This window comes from Tiliqua scincoides, chromosome 2, assembly GCF_035046505.1.
Source record: "Tiliqua scincoides isolate rTilSci1 chromosome 2, rTilSci1.hap2, whole genome shotgun sequence".
NCBI lineage: Eukaryota > Metazoa > Chordata > Lepidosauria > Squamata > Scincidae > Tiliqua > Tiliqua scincoides.
This window is the reverse complement of record NC_089822.1, coordinates 82,756,213-82,770,315: the sequence shown is the minus strand read 5'-3', so window position 1 is coordinate 82,770,315 and position 14,103 is coordinate 82,756,213. Positions and strand designations below refer to the sequence as shown.

The 14,103-nt window shown below is 41.5% G+C and overlaps 1 protein-coding gene across 8 annotated transcripts in view; it reads left to right on the top strand.

Annotated features, from left to right (window-relative positions):
* The window catches only part of ELAVL2 (ELAV like RNA binding protein 2), a 76,507-nt gene that overhangs the window by 26,807 nt on the left and 35,597 nt on the right, over positions 1-14,103 (top strand). The gene's annotated exons all lie outside the window — the stretch shown is intronic.

The following is a 14,103-nucleotide window of genomic DNA, read 5'->3' as shown; positions in this document are numbered from 1 at the left end:
TAACCCAGCTTCATTTTTTATATACCTTAATAGAGCAGATTTAACTTGTTTCTTATAGTATCAGTCTCTGTACTATTATTCTTCGATAGTACTGACTTCATGAAGTTCTAGACTCTGTATAAAGCTTTCTGCCAGAAATGTGCAACTTGATCATGTTTACTGTGCATTCTCAAAGTATGTTTTAAGCATCCTGACCTAAGTGCGTCTGTGTTGGGCTAGAATCCAGGGTGGTACAGCAGTAACTAGAAGTGTCTGTTTCCGATGAGTAAGATAGGATTACAACCAAAGCCTTACTGAACATAGTGGGCTTACTTCTGAGTAAAGTAACACCATTTTAAACAACTCTAGCAATAACCATGGAAATGGCTCCAGCAAGTGGTGCTTGACCACAACCCGATCTATCCTGTTCAGGAGTACTTGCTCAGCGCTGACAGGGCAAGCGTGAAATCAGTGCTGGCCTTTCATATGGGATTGTTGGTAGCGTTTGACCACCATGGAAACTGCCTCATTGGTGCAGCCTTTTGTGGTGTTCACTCTGTTGGTCATACTGCCTGCAGGTGCAGTTTCATTGGTGGCTGACCTCCACTGGCATCTAGCACTGATGCAATCTAATACTGGTGCTGAAATAATGCTTAAGTCCAGTCACATGTATTTCTTTCACTGGCAGTCAGGAATGAGTTCAGCATCTCTACATGATCTGCCAAGTATGGGATGCCACTGAACAATTGCACTACAAAGCTTTGTGTGATCAGTTACAGCTAAAACAGCTTTATACAAAATTACAGTTAGCTTGTGTTCGTATCCTCACTTTAAAATAAATTTTTTAAAAACTATTTAAATCAAATATTCTAAGATTTTTTTTAGTAAGGACAACACTGCCACTTCTAACTATGTAGTAAGTACAGCACAATTTACACACTTTATAGTGTCAAACTTATGCCATAATACACAAATGCTATAATTCACACGTACAGCATATGGTGTACATAGAAACTGTTGCTTGACCCAGTTCATGAATCAGACCAAGTGCTTGAAATGTTCCCTGTCTTTGTACTCTTACATAGTTCACTAAGGGTTCTGCAAGCATCCACCAACATTTGTGTTGGGATGGTTCCAGGAATCTGCAGTTCTTCGTTTGGATGTTCTAGTGTTGCACATTTCATACAAATATGTATGAGAGTTCATAAATGTGTGTACATTGTTTGAGACGCCCTGTATAAAGGCTTCTAACAAAGTCGGTTGCCACAGATGGATTATTATGCCACCTTTCAGTTCTTATGACGACCACCACTTTTTATAAAAGTTAATTTGGTTTGCAGTATAAAATGGATCATAGACCTATTAAAAGTATTAAATACCTTTTTCTGATTAATACGGATTTATAATAAACCTCTTGTAGAGGAGAAACGCTGAATAAGAAACTTGTGGAAAAATTTAAGGCAAACGAGAAATTCTAGGGGATCTTGAGAGACTGAGCACGTGAAGCAAAAATTTGACTTAAAATCAGATGCTTTTATAGACAAATGTTCTGGGTAATTTTAAGAATGAATTTTACTAATCAACTTATAGCTCTTTATTTCAAGGCATTTATATTCTGTCTTTCCCCTTACCTTTAATGTACCCAGTGTCACTTCTACACTTGAGTAGTTACTGAAACCTATATTTTAATACTGTAAACTCTTACAAACTAGCAAACCTCCAGGACCTGATTATTTCCACCAAAAATATTAGAAGAATGTACGGCTTGTTATAAATTCTCAAAAAAGATAATTAATATTAATGTTAACAGAGTTGTAAAGATTACTCTAATATTAAATGTGGAATAGAACCTGTGTCTGCATAACAAATGGTTACATATAGTTCAGAAAAATGATGGGTGAACAAGCAGACTTCTGAGGGTGGTATTACACAATTGCTTCATATTAAATCAATGAAGGCTAGGAGTGAAGAAATTGATCAGTAAGCATGCACATTCATTTTTGGAATGACTTAAATAAGAATGGGTCCTGTTCGTATTTTTCATCCATTAAAAAAAATAGCTGCACAACTGGGAGTTGCTTTCTGGAACTCTGAGCACCAGGGAAACCTTGTGAGAGAGCACTAAGTTAAACAGGTGAACAGAAATATGAAGAAACTGAGGCAGCAATATCTCCTCTTCTCCTCAAAATCAAATTCCCTAAATAAAACACACATTGAAACTTGCTGCACAATCCTTTGCATGTCTACTTATAATCAAGTCGCAGTGAGTGCAATGGGATATATTCCCAGGTACTGAAGGATTTGTGTTTAGGATTTGCAACCTTTGTTTTCCAAATTTGGAGGGAAAAGGCGATAAGCCCATCCCCGGAAACAAAAGCACATGATACATAAATTGCCATGAAGTTAGAATGTTGGCAGGAGGGTGGGTACTTTCCAGTATGTTGCATAGAGTGCTGCATGTCTGTTTTTCTGCCTGCCTGTTGGGCATGTGTCATGGGTGTGTTCTTGGTGCAATGAACTCTTGGCTCTCAGAAATGCTGTCCTATTCTGAAACCAGCTAGGTAGACAGAGCTGAGAGGTCTTAATGTGTGAATGAGATAATATTGGAAGAAGAGTTTGGGGTTGGTTAGGCACTGGGGAATGTATTGGGACAAGTCAAACCTGTACAAAGGGATAGGCTTCACTGAAGCAGACTTGGAACCAGATTGCTTCCCCCAGGAGTTAGTTAAAAAGTACTTGGTTAAGTGCAAGTGATCAGGAACTGGGCAGCATCTGGTTTAGGCCATAGCATTCCTGAGATGATCACATATTCTTGATCATCCAGAAGGAGGAAAGATAAAACTTGGAAATGAATGTATAGTAGGACAGGATAATGGGTCAAAGAGCAAAGGCCACCAGAGGGGGGGGGAAGAGACACATTCCAACATTTAGAAGGGGGAAATGAGGTATCAATGTTCATATGCAAGTACCAGTCCCCCTGAACCAAGGTGGAGAGACTGGAATGCTTGGTTGCAGTGGAGAATGTGGTCATAACCTTGCTGGAATTGAACTCAAGGGATATTTATTTCATGATAGAAAAGGCGGTTGGGAACACATGGGGCATGGTGTAGCATGTTTGGTTTTAGTTTAACAGAGTGCTGTAATCCTGACAAATGCTAGGATTTGGAATTTTTTTATTTGGAAGAAAAAATGAAAGAATCCTTCAGAAGAGTGTTTTTAGTAATGACTTCATTACTTAGACTGGGTAAATTCAACTTCAGGCCTTGGACAAAGAGAATTTCTGGACACATTAAATATCTGTGCCTACAACAGCTGGCCTTGAATAAAGCAGAATTGACACATGGATCGTTTGTGTGATATCCATGCCTTAGTATTAAGATGTACCTGTTGGTTCAATAACACTTAAATTGTAGTGCTATCTGGTTCAACATGTGTGATTAGAAAGCTTCCAAGGAAGTGCCACACAGTAGTATCTGAGTTCCAAAGTAAGGATGTCATAAAATGAGGACTAGAGAAAGGGAAACTTGAAAGGCAAGGTCAAGAGGGTCTGGCCTCTCCAGTGCATTGGAATTATTTTAGAACCACAATAACAAAAGTTGTTTATGTAGAACATTACCGATAAGAAGGAATCACCAGGAGGCTGCCAGTGTGAATTCTGAGTGGAATCAAGGAAGCAGGTACAGAAGGCAAGGAAAGTCCTTCTGAGAATGGATGTCTTGCCTAAATTAAGAGAACAAAAAGAATACGACCTTGGGCAAAAGAAATGTAGATGATAATAAGGAACATTAAAAAAAGAAAGCTGAGGCATGCATAGCTAAAAACATTGAGGCAAACAGAAGCATCTTTAAATGCAGCAAAAGCTTGCATTCTGCCAGAGAGGGGGTTGACTTGTTTAGATACAGAGGAAAGGTTAAAGAGGATATGGAAATTGTAGAGAAGCTGAATGAATGCTTTCTATCTGTCTGCCTTTGCTTTACAAGACAGGGCAGAGAGCCATGTCTGAGTTGACCTTCCCAAGTAGGGAGTCTTGCAGAAGTGGACCTAATAGTGATAAGTGCTTGACTGTCGGTTCTAGGGACTGTATTCACAAATGAAAGATTAACAAACCACCTGCTTCTAATGGTTCCAGCTTCACACATACACTGAAGTTTGAGTTATTGGTGATAAGCCAGGAAAGATCTTGGGGTTGTAGTGCATAGTTCTATGAAAATGTTAATCCAGTGTTAGGCAAAGGGACCCAGTTTTAGGCAAAGGGAAATTCCATGCTGGAGTCATTAAGAAAGGGGAGAAGAGTGCTAATTGTCCCATGTGAATCTGAAATACTGTGTCACTGCACCTGATGCAGGAGAAGGTACAAAAGAGAACAGTTAGAGATAAGTGGTTTGGGTCTCCATCCTTACAAGGAAGGGCTACAATGTTTGGGGCTTTTTAGCTTGAGGGAAAGAAGGCAATTAAGGGGGGCATGATTGAGATGTAGCAAATATGGGAAAGGTTTCTTTCCACCACTCCTGGTCCTAGAACTAGGGGTCATCCAATGAAATTAACAGGAGATCTAGGATGGATTTTTATTAATAGTCCATGGAATCCATTGCCACAAGATATAGTACAAGATAAAGGCAGCTATACAAACTTCTGGAGGCCAGGTCTAAGAATGTCAGTGCATTGCCTCCAGGTTCAGTGGCAGGTTGTGTTGGAATACCAGCTGCAAGGGAGAGAAATATTTCTTTCTTTCCTGTTTCTGTGTTTACCAGAAGTAGCTGGTGGACCACTGTGAGAGAGAGGATGCTGGACTAGATGGACCTTTAGCCTGATTCAACACAGTTGTTCTTAACTTGAAGCCTCCCTCCCAGTCTTTGCTGCTGCATCTTTCTCTTACCAGGAGCAAGATACAAAACTCAATTTGTTTAGATCATTTTTTTGTTAACTGTGCATGTTGGGGGAGAACAATTTTGAAAGAAATATTTGTTTTTTTTATACAAAAGATTTCTCTTTGACCTCTCCACCGGTTTGTCTCTAATATGACTGTGTTTGCATTTGTTGGTAAATCAATAAGAAAAGAAGCAATTTATAACTAACTAATTTCAAAACCACAGGTTAAGCAGCAGATAAAAATAGTAGTTTCATGTTCATACCCACCAAAAGATGGAGAGAAAACAGGACACATTTAACCTGCGTTGTGTCCTTGTTAGCTTTTCTCTGTGGAATTGTGATCCTTTCTTTACTCGCTCTTACAGAACATCAACATGATGTATGTTCACACTGCTGTTTATTTGGTTGTGTGGTTTTTAAAATGTGGGATGTGTTTAACTGTCTGCTGGGGCGCTGCTGCCTCCTCCTCTTGGTGCTTGTTTTGTTCAATCATATGTACTGCAACATGGCATCTCTGCAGGGCATTGTTTAAAAAATGTCCTAAGCTGTGGCCATTAAAAAATATTTTTTTAGGACAATGCACTTAACACAATGTCATAAGATTAAGCAGAGTGACCATTGGGGAGACTGGCAGAGACTGATACATGTGTGTGTTTAGGACAGTGGTTTTCAACCGCAGTGTGCTGTGACCGCGGTGTGCTGTGGGATCAGAGGAGACAGGCAGCAGCTGCTTGCCCGCTTGCGGGTGATACAGCTGCTTTGATCCTCCTGCGGCAGGGAGAACAAGCAAGGGAGCAGCCAGGGAAAGGGCTGGTCGCGGCTACATCCCTCGCAGCAGCTGAAGAGTCCACTTGGAGCTTGCTCCTGCTACTGAGCATGACTCAGGCTGCTACCTTATTGTCACTTTCCTGGGAGTAAGCCCCATTGGGCTTACTTCTGAGTAGACATGCATAGGGTTGGGCACGAAGGTGGTTGTTGCCTATCTGCATGCTGATTGCCCAACCAGAGAAGCCAGGAGGTGGGAGCTGCAGAGTGAGTGAGGAGGGAGCCAGAAGCGGGCAAGCAGGTACACAGTGAGCAAGTCTGCTGAGGCCCCTAACCTAAGAACTGGCTGCCTGAAAAGGGTTCTTGAAAGTCCCTTTTCTTTGCCAGTTTGCCTACAATTCCCCAAAGCGACCCTCCCTGCACTTTGGGGCTTTTAGAGGAAGGGCGCTGGGCCACAATCCTATCCACACTTGCCTTGGAGTAAGCCCCAAATCTCACAATCACAGTTAGCAACTCTCTTACTGTCCTTCCCCTCACTTGTCCACACCTTCCAAAGATGCAGAAACACTGCTTCACATTCTCTTTCTCCCCCCCACCCCCAGTTTAATCCTGCACTTGTTTCAATCATGTCTCTTCACTGTCCCTCACCCACTATGTGATCAACTTGCCCTGTCCTTGCCAACACGTTCTGGCACTTTTGATAAGAATTTGAACATAGGACTTTTCCTCCTTTTCAGAAACCACATATATTTCCCTCTCCATGCTTCTTGTCAATTTTTTTGTCATGTAATGATTTAATTGTATTAATTTTATTAATTCAAGATTAACTGTAATGTAGTAGTTTAATGTAAGTAAAAAAGCTGGTAGTGTACCTTGACAATTTTAGTGCTTTGTCAGTGTGCTGTGAGCTGAAAAAGGTTGAAAATGGCTGGTTTAGGAAATAAATGAATGGAAAACAAACCAAATGGACCAATCCTCATAGCAAACACAAAGCCAAAAAATAAAAATGCACCTGTATTTAAAGGTACATTAGGTTTCGTTGAAACATGCTTATGGGGAAATTAGTGATCTTTAGATAGTTGCCTTTTCGCCAGATTTAATATTTAGTTTAGTTTTAACAAATGTGTGCTCAAATTTTTAGTTGAATTAAGAATCTGAAGAGTTTGCTTTTTTAGTTTAAAATCTTATTTGGGGAATGAGAAATCTAATTCTCAAGGGTCCATTTTGTATACAAGTTGAATCTCAGTATCCAAACAAGTTGAGTCTCTGTATACTTCTGGGAACAGAACCCACATGGATGCCAAAAATCGTGTCAAAGGAAGTCCATTTAAAAAACAATGTCCCTTTGCTCAGTGATTTAACTCGGAGGAGGCCTTGCATCATGTTGTGGCTATCCAACAATTTCTTAGAGACTCGGCCCAGGTCTTGTCATCTTCCCCAAGATCATCACAGCCTAGTATGAACTCCTTATCTAAAGCCCTGGATGGGGTACCATCGGGGGCGGCATCTACTGTTCGGTGCGATGAGGAATTGGAATCAGCTCTTGAGTCCTGTAAAGCTTTGCCAGAGACTCCTGGCTTCCACCTTCCCTCCAGGTCCCTTGTGGACACAGAAGTGGATGGCCAAAATTCAGGATCAATTAACTCAATAACTACTGACCTCCCAATGCACTTACCTACTGATGACCATTCACTCATTGCAAAGGCACTCACAGCCCCCAAAGGCCCCTTGTCAGCAGAACAAGGTATTAGGGCAGATCCTCCTGCATTGGTGGCTAAAGATCTGATAATGGAATTACAACTGGAGGGGGATGGCATTGTGGAGGGTGCCATCAGGGCCTTTAAGGAACTCACAAGACCAGAACAACTAAATATTATCAGATCCCTGGACAGAGTTAAAGCAGAACTTCTCAATCACAACGTTTAAACTTTGACCTATGAAATCCTTCCAGTGCAAGCATCAGCTCATCTTTCTGTTCAGAAGCAACTGCGGAGGTAACTGCCGCCCCTCATTCCAGGAATTTTACACCATCTCCTGTGGCCAATTTAGCCCTGAGTAGCTGCGTGTCTCTCAATCCTCCTGGTGCTGAGTGTCCATCAGGAAGCAATGATTGACTTATTAATGCTTCTCCAGTCCCTACTACCTCTTCTCATCTAAGAATTCTTTCCTGGAATATTGCAGGGTGGAAGAACAACAAAAATGACAGCGGCTTCTTAAACTATCTTAGAACCTTTGACATTATTCTGTTGCAGGAGACATGGGTTTTGGACCATCTGTATATCCCTGGCTACAAGGCTTTTGTAGTACCTGCAACTAAACCCACCTCTAATGGTCGTCCTTTGGGTTTAGCCAGCCTTGTACTGAAGCGGTTTAAGTCATGCTCTTTAGACATCATTCCAGGTTGTTGTAAGATACAAGCACTGAGGGTGTCTTTTGCAGACATTGACTTTATCTGAGTCAACACTTATATTCCTCCTTGGCTTAATAGTTTACAAAGGACCCAGCTCTGGAATGATCTATTGTCATGTATGAATGACCTTAAGAGGGTCCACCCCATGCTGAAATCTTTTTGCTGGACGATTTAAATGCCAGGGTGGGGAATTCAGCAGAAATCTTCCACAGAGCCTGGGATATGGATGATGACAGCTCCCTTCCCCCCATTTGTGCACTAAGCAGGCAGTCCAAAGATGCCTATTATAATGCTAATGGTATGGCCCTCGCTAAGTTTTCTATCAGGTCTAACATGATCTGGCTTAACGGTCTAAAAGAGTTCCCCAATGCTGATGACTTTACTTTTGTATCCTCTTGTGGCACCAGCATTGTGGATTACATTTTAATTTCCACTAAAATGAAACATCATATGAAAGATTTTGCCATTGGGGACCTAACCCTTAGAGTCCATTTACCTTTAATCTTGGTCCTTGACCTCCATTCTGGGAGTGTTCCATCACAAGCTGAGGTAGTTACAAATCCAGAGTGTAGGTATAAAATTGTGGCTAACAGTGCCCTTTACTCAAATTTCCATCGTCTAAGTACGGAACCAGCAAGCAGAGATTTTTTATCGGCCATTCTACAGGATTCTGATGCCTTTGTTCAAATCAAATCCTTTGAAGGTTTTATTGGTTACATTTTTAAGGTCTTGCGTACCAAGCCCAAGTTGGTTAAAACATGCGGTGCATTTGTCAAAAAGGATTGGTTTGACAGTGAATGTAGGAATCTTAAGGTGTGTATCAGGGCTTCTTATTTAGATTTTAGAAAGTACAATGACCCCGATTGTTTGGTTAAATACTCCATTCTCAAAAAAACAACTAAGAGTTTTATTGACAGAGAAAAAGAAAAAGTTTGTTTTAACTCAATGGAACAAGCTGCATCAAGTGATTCAACAAAAAAATAATAAACAATTTTGGGCAGTTGTAGCGGGTTCGTGTAGATCAGAAACATACGACCCTGCTATTATTCCATCTACGTGGGTTCAACAGTTCACAGACCTTTTTTTATGATAAGAGCAAATCCCCGGACCCCTATCCTGTCTGTGGATCTGCCTATCTGGCCTCCTGTGACCCCTGAGGAAATTAAAGAGCTAATTATGCAATTGAAGCCAGATGAAATACCACCTGAGCTTTTAAAAGGTGACCCAGAATGGTGGGCCCAGTTACTTGCCCACGACTTTACAATGATCGACAGATGTGGCCTATTGCCCAATGCCTGGCTTACAGTGACAGTTATTTCTATCCATAAAAAGGGTGAGCCTACCATACCAAGAAATTTTTGGTAAGTTTACTTTCTGTAATAGGTAAGATCTATGCTAAATATCTATGCAATAAACTTACTCTCTGGGTCACTTCGCAAGGCATCTTAGGCCCTGAGCAATCTGGTCTCTGTCGGGGCAAATCAACTTTGGACAATTGCCTAATCCTGTTTCATTTGGCCATAAGCAGGTTAGAATATGTAAGGCTCGCCTTTATGTAGCCTTCCTTGATTTGAAAGGTGCCTTTGATTCTGTGGATAGGGAGCTTCTTTGGCCCAAGTTGGAAAACATGGGGATTGATAAAAGATTGCTGCTGCTGATTAGGTCCCGCCATCTAAATACTTGATGCAGGGTTAGACGCTCCTGGAGTGGGAATCTAACTCATTCCATCGTCACTAATAAAGGGGTCAAACAGGACTGTATCTTGGCCCCATAGTTTTCAATCTGTTTCTAAACGATCTTGCCCCATCCCTGAAGGAAGTAGATAGCCATTGTCCGAAGCTTGGCGCAAGCTAAGTGCCACTACTTCTGTACGCGAATGATGCAGTACTGATATCTCATACTAGGATTGGCCTGAAATGTCTGCTGAATCACACTGAAGAGTGTTTTTTGTCCAACAAATTGCAAATCAATTATGCTAAATCTAAGATAATGATATTTGCCAACAGATGGAAGGCTTTTAAATGCGCTTGTAATGGCAATAAAATGGAGTAGGTTAAGCATTTCAAGTACCTGGGAATCAACTTCCATTACAGGCTCACTTGGGCTTTTCATTGTAAGGCAGTACAGAACGCATCCAAACTAGCATCCTCAGCTATTTCCCGTTTCTTTTTCACCTGCGGCAATGGTTATGTTCCAGACACTCTGGAGGCGTTCAAGGGAAAGGTTCTTTCCCAGGTTCTTTATGGCTCTCCTGTCCGGCATAAGTCTGTTAACCAACCACTAGAACACATTCAAGCCTCCTTTTTACCGAAGATTTTGGGTTTACCCAGGTGCGTTCCCTACTCGGTTCTGTGTCTCAAGGTGGTTAATTCGGCTAAAGACGACTGCATGGCTAAGATTACTGAAATTTTGGTTTAGGATTTTATTTAACCCTACTTCCTCTGGTCTAATGCACCAATTATTGTCGGATTCAGTCCTGCCAATAGAGATCACCATTCACCTAACTAAATTTAAGTCAATAGGGCTGAACACTGCAGAGCTAGGCATGATTGGCTATGATGCTGCCTACAGAATAGTCAAAGAAAGAATTCTTGATATTGAACAACAAGAGCTGTTTAGTGCCACCAGAACCATATGCTCTCCACTCTATCTCCATGTTCCAGTCAGTTTTGGGAAACCAGCCTCCTTCTTTTATCACCTTGAGTGGCTGCAGGCTTAGAGAGCATTCACACTTGCAAGATGTAACGCTCTTCCATCAGCCTTGTTAACGGGCAGGTTCAGTGGTATTCCCTACTTGGAGAGGAAATGCAAGTGTGGTAGGGATTGTATTGAGACTATAACGCATACCTTTTTCTACTGCCTGCTACATGATGTTTCCCGCAAGAAATATCTAGTCCCATTGTTAGCTAGGATGCAGGGCTGGGAGGACTCAATCATGCTTCAGTCTCTCCTTTCCACACCTGACTCTGAGACCCTTGATAAGGTCGCTTCCTTTTTATCTGGGGTAATAGCCAGGCAGAGCTCTGGGACTCTGGGCAGTGTGTGAGGAAAAGACTGATGTCTATGTCGTGTTGTCTTTGTATATTCTTGTTTTGTTTTGTTCTTTGTATTTTATGCCAATAAAGGTCTTACAGAACTGAACTGAACTGTTCTGCTAGTAGCTATGAACAGAATGTAGTTCCATTTTCTCTGGTAGTATGAAATTTTTGCAAGGTACCGATTTTTTTCCAGTGGACTTTGGTCCATCTAGCAGCTCACTGTTTCTCAACTAGTGATATTTGAGGTGGTGCCTGATGGTACTTGCAGGACCCCTGGACACCCTGGGGACTTGTGGCCCAGCAGTGAGACTAGGAACGTGATGCAACAGTGATGGAAGGCTCAGCAAGCAGAGCTCCAAAGCATGCTCTTCCACCCTTGAAAAAGCTGTCCTGTTCATCCTGAGCCTCTTACTAGTGTTCATCTCATTGCATCTGGCCTCCCAACCCAGAATCATTGCCAGTTACTTTCGCTGGTGCTTCATATGGGTGCACCATGTGAAGTGGTACAGCACAGAACAAACATTGAGCAACACAGGTCTGGCTCAATATTGTCAGCAGTAACAACAGCTTTCTAAGGTTTCAGTCAGGAATGTTTTTCTGTCCTACCTGAGGATACTGGGGTTGAATCTGGGACCCTCTGTGTTCAAAGCAGATGGTCTTCTTATGGCTCAGATCACTCCTGTATGTTTGTAGCATCTAATCTCCTGTGTTCAGTGCTGCAAGTGTGCAAATTATTTCTAAAAGTTCTTTTAACTTTTGAACTTTATTGAAGAGCTGAACTATGCCTTTTTTATTGTGACACTCTTGTAACGAGTCACGTTTTAACTAACATTAGCAATTCAATGTGCTAGTATAGCCCCATCTAGCCTTCTGTCAGTGTTGTGTCAATACTGCATGTCTGGCATAGTTTTGACTGTTCTGTTCTAAACAGTCAACAAATTAGAAATGGTGCAAAACTACTTTTGCTGTGGTTCCCAAACTGTGGATTAGGACCCACTAGTGGGTTGCAACCCAGTTTTTGGTGGGTCACAAAACCGACAAGTTGATAGCTGACAAAGAAAATGTACTGAACCCTATGGGAAGCGAAAATGAACCACACATGTGCATTTACTCATGAGTAGCTGAGTGTGCATTGGTTCTTACTAAAGGCCAGGCAGAAGGGAACATCAGGCCACCATAATGGTCCCAATCAGATGAACATGGAGCTCAACGAACTCTAGCACACATTTAGCACTGGAACCCACTTTTTAGAATGATAATCTGTCAGGACCCACCGGAAGTGTTGTTATCAAGCAGGAAAAATTTTAACACTCCTAGGCTGCAATTCTACCCACACTTACCCAAGAGTAATTCCCATCTACTGTCATTGTTAAAAGAATACACATAGTACCTTATTCAAAGTACAGGTCTGTAACATTTCCCCAAATCTTTTGGAAAGATTCAGCTCAAGCTGTTTCACTACTAAACCTCTAAACCAGTGGTTCTCACACATTTAGCACCAGGACCCACCGAAAGTAATTCCATAACCCGAAGTTACATCAAGCAGGAAAAATTTTAACACTCCTAGGCTGCAATTCTACCCACACTTACCCAGGAGTAAGTCCCATGTACTATCAGTGTTAAATGAATATACATAGTAGCTTGTTCAAAGTACCGGTCTGTAACATTTCCTCAAATGCAGTCTCATACCATGGTAGCATTAAGTCTAAAACATTAAAAATAAAATATTGAAATAAATGGGGACCACCTGAAATTGGCTTGCGACCCACCTAGTGGGTCCCAACCCACAGTTTGAGAAACACTGCTCTAGAAGGTGCCCCCCACCATGGTAAAAGGATAAAACAGAGGCTTGAGGGGTTGGTAAAGTGATACTTAGGGCACAGTCCTAACCAACTTTCCAACAGTGAGGTAAGGGCAATGCAGCTCTGCGATAAGGGAACAAACATTGCCTTATCTCAAGGAGGCCTCTGTGACTGCCCACCAACTGCAGGATGCAGCACATGCCCCACCGGCGCAGCTATGCCAGTGCTGGAAAGTTGGTTAGGATTGCACCCTTAGTTTCAAAGCTTAGAGTCATTTAAACAAAAAGTGTCCTGGTGTTAAAAAGTTTGGAAACTACTGTACACCATCAAGAGCTAAGGTGAATGATCATGTTTTCTATGGACCATTACAGTCGTTCTAATTTTTCTGGAACAGATCTGTATTCTACTACAGAATTCAATGACTTGGATTCATATTCAGTGATTAAAGTCATTCTCCCTGTGGTTAAAATTTTTTAATCTTTAGATGAGCTTATTTCCTGACTGCTTTATCCCTGTTCTTCGAGAAGAGCTTTTTATATCTTTATAGGTCTGAAACATCAGCTACCAGAATTCTAGGTCATTTTAACTATTCACATCTCCTGTCTGGTGCGAGTGTAATTGAGGTTGTTCTTGGTTACAGCTCTGACCACTGTTTGAGAATGTCAGATCTGGTTTGCAACTGTTCTTGGCAGGTGTTGAATTTCTAACTGTTCCTCAGATGGACTACTTATAGGAGAATAGGATAGAAATATTTGCCCTGGCAGTTGGCCATGATGAAAGTGGATTACATCTCTTCCTAACACTCCCATAATGTTACACTATAACTTCAAGTTTAGTGAGGAATGTGGCCAGAATGAAATGCACCCATCCCATTCCTATTTGGCACTTACTCTTTTTCCGCTACTCAGCAAAGGTTGGAGTGAGGGGAGGGGCAGAGATGGTGGTGGTATTGCTGTACACAGTTATTGTTCAGTATTTCTGTTTGTCACTACACAATCAAACATTTATCTTGCATGCATAACTCTGTTGTATGATCCAAACTAGTAAACAAAAAACATATATTAACAAGAAACTTTTACAGTAGCAAAAATAGCAGAAGATTTGATAAACCAAATCAAAATTAGCAAGCTACTAAGCTGACAAACTACACTCTTGGCCACCAAGGCCCTCAAAAAAAGTAGTCTTGGCTCCTAAAGGAGTGTAAATGGGGGCTGATCTTCAGTTCACACATTGGGCCTTC